Source organism: Limulus polyphemus, unplaced genomic scaffold (assembly GCF_000517525.1).
Source record: "Limulus polyphemus unplaced genomic scaffold, Limulus_polyphemus-2.1.2 Scaffold606, whole genome shotgun sequence".
NCBI classification, from domain to species: Eukaryota; Metazoa; Arthropoda; class Merostomata; order Xiphosura; family Limulidae; genus Limulus; species Limulus polyphemus.
The window spans coordinates 27,850-30,893 of NW_013666216.1; the positions used below are offsets into that span (position 1 = coordinate 27,850).

The 3,044-nt window shown below is 34.5% G+C and overlaps 2 protein-coding genes across 2 annotated transcripts in view; one reads left to right on the forward strand and one right to left on the reverse strand.

Moving 5' to 3' along the window:
- LOC106459420 (cilia- and flagella-associated protein 36-like) overlaps positions 1-3,044 on the reverse strand; it is a gene marked incomplete at its 3' end in the record, with an annotated part of 34,463 nt that overhangs the window by 27,243 nt on the left and 4,176 nt on the right. The gene's annotated exons all lie outside the window — the stretch shown is intronic.
- Positions 1-3,044, forward strand: part of LOC106459430 (phosphatidylinositol N-acetylglucosaminyltransferase subunit H-like) — a 31,206-nt gene that overhangs the window by 11,607 nt on the left and 16,555 nt on the right. The window lies entirely within an intron of this gene.

The window sequence follows — 3,044 nt, forward strand, 5'->3', positions numbered from 1 at the left end:
ATGCAGCCAAACCTGGACTACAACAAACCAAACTCAGCATTATGGGGTCATGGCATTGCCTCAACTCAACCGTAAGAACAGGGCAATATCTGTAACTGGAATCTCAACAGAATCTTAGCTCACCCAACTGTAAGTGCAGGGAATACACATCCTGCATCTGGAATTACAAGGAGGATATGGAACATTCGCTCAACCATAGGAACAGTGTACGTACATCCTGTTGCCAGTATTATGAGGCAAAGTCCCTCATACTCAACCATAGGAGCAGGGAAGAAACCACTTGCAACCAGAATTAATGAAAAGGGGGCCTCTACTGCACACAACTATAGAAACAGGGCAGTGTCATCCCAAACCTGGTATCACAAGGAGAATCCTGCATAGTCTGGTCCTACTCCAACTGATAACTGTCCATCTGGGAATTAGCATCCAGGGGAAATAGAAGGAGGGAAACCAGTTTTGCTCTCTTTTCACTGAGTGGTATGTTAAAAGTCTACAACACACTTCATGGTTATCCACCCCAGTGGCTAGGAACTTGGAAGTGATAAGGACTCCTTTGCTCCACACAGAGAAAAATGGGGGAAGTAAATGCGGTGCGGAGTCCAAAGGAATGTCACACTGGAGAAAGTGCAGTGGGTATCCACGATTCCCTATTTTGAAAAGCAGACTGTCCTTGATTTATTCAATCAAGGGTTCAGCAGGAATGGGCAGAAATACCCTTCTGCTTTACTCATGATAGTCCATAAATGACATTTCCACCACTGAGTTAAACTTATGGATACTGAGAAACATATGCATATACCACTGGGCATGGCATCACTGGTCTTGCAAAACATCCCATCTCTACAGTGAGCATTGTAGTGCAAGCAGTAAATAGTGCAGGGTTGGGGTAATCTGTAGGTAATCTATTTTTAATCTTAATTCAAAAGACTTTCAGCACTTCTATTCCCAAGAAGAATACAGATGGTGCAATACTATTGGTGGAGAGTAGTCACATGATATGTACATGTTTAAAAGTGCAGTGAAGTTGGGGGTTATATAGATTAGTGCAATGCTTAGAGGGCTGAAATAAGATTGAGATAGCTTTGTGTGAGAGAAGGTAAGACTATACCGGAAGTCTATATACGTCATGATATTGACTTATCTTTTCATATTAGTGATAATATTTGCTATTAAATCAGAAAACATTAAAGGCTTGATTGAGTTCAGTTGTAAGATTTGTTTGAGTCAAAGAGTTTTTCAGCCATTATTCTCCAATTAGATATGAACTCATTTACTTTTTTTTTCCCTTAATATTCTTGACACACAGCTCTTGTGTTTAAGAACTTAAAGTCCTTAAACATCTTGAAGGCATGGCTGGTATCTTTATTAAACAAGAAAGAAACACTAGTATTAAAATAAATCTCATCCTAGTAAAATAAGATTAGTAGAGCAAATACCTTGGAGTTAGAGTGGTAAGTTAAAATTAAAACCTCTTAATAAAACAAATTTCCTGCAGATGCACACTCTTCTTGTTACTATTCAATTTTATCTAGTTTATAAAAGGTTCTCCATAAGATTCAGAATTAGGGATGAAATACCCTTGACTATCAAACTGTAAGGGTGAAACTTTGATATCTGAAAGTGAACATTAAATTATTAGATTGAAAAAACTGATGATGATGCTGACACCCCCTGTAACAATTACACCTTGCCTTTGTATCTTAGCTAATGATATCCTTTTAGTTTTAGATCTGTTCAACACCTATACATGTATGTGTGTTGACATTAGTGACTTTGTGATAGGAGGTGAAAACTGAAGAAATTGTTGTGTGTGACATTGTGATGTATTGTGCTATGATAAATATTCACCTTAAAACTGGCAAAAGTCATTAATTTTCACCACTTTAGGACCAATATCTGTGATCATTATGTAATAATTACAACTCCAAGAAAACATCCTTTAGCCTAAGAAGAAGGCTGATTGTTGATAATCATTTGTCTTCAATGGTGCAACATGTAACAGCTCATGATCAACTATTGACTGCCTGAAAATCTGATAAATGCCACGTTTATTTTAATTGCAAATTATGTAGGTATGAAAGCCTGTATAATCAAACATAGGCAATGATGCAAAAATATAGCAAATTACAGTAATGTTATTTTCATAATAAAAATTTTGTAAGGAAATAAATGTTTGCTGGATTAACAATTCCTTAGATCTATAAAGATTTTTTTTTAATCAGACAACTTAAACATTCCACCAATTTATGGAACTTCAGCCTATATACTATACGTACACTAAAAAATTAAAAATCATCAAGTTGCCAATTTCAAAACTTACTGTAGGTAATATATTTTTAATCTTAATTCAAAAGACTTTCAGCACTTCTATTCCCAAGAAGAATATATTTTAAGATAATTTAGGGTACATCAATAATAGCAAAAGCAGAAGATCATCTTGTAACATTTCAGCAGTGGCTAATGATTTGAATAGTTTGAAATAATATCCAAAAATGGTAATTAGGTACCCATGAATTGATATGTTTAAGATATAAACTGAATTACATTGAATATAAGTATTTCTTGAGGAAAAAAAGAACGTAATTCATCAAAATAAAACAAAACATAAAAGTTACAGGTATTTTTTGGGTGATATGTTGTGTTATTCTACATCCTAAAAGCTACCTCCTATATGAAATAGAAGCCTAATTTGTCAGAACTGTTTGAATGGCATGGACAAAGAATCAGTATATGCAAGTAATGTTATTACAGATAATGAGTGCTTAATGTTTTGCTTTTAGTTTGACACAAAACAGAAAATAACCTAGTAAAATTTACAGAAATTGGTATTGTGCAAAAAGAGTAACTGAAGTGCTTAGTTATGTCTAGATTAATAATGTTTGTTTTGAATACATAGGAAATAAATTGCCAAAAAATAAGAACACTTGACCTGTGACTTTTTTAAGCTTCCATAGTTTTGAAAGAATCACCATTTCATACAATATATTGTTGCGTCAGCGAAGTCACATGACTAGTGTCACGCCACATTTCTAGAACTATCCTGT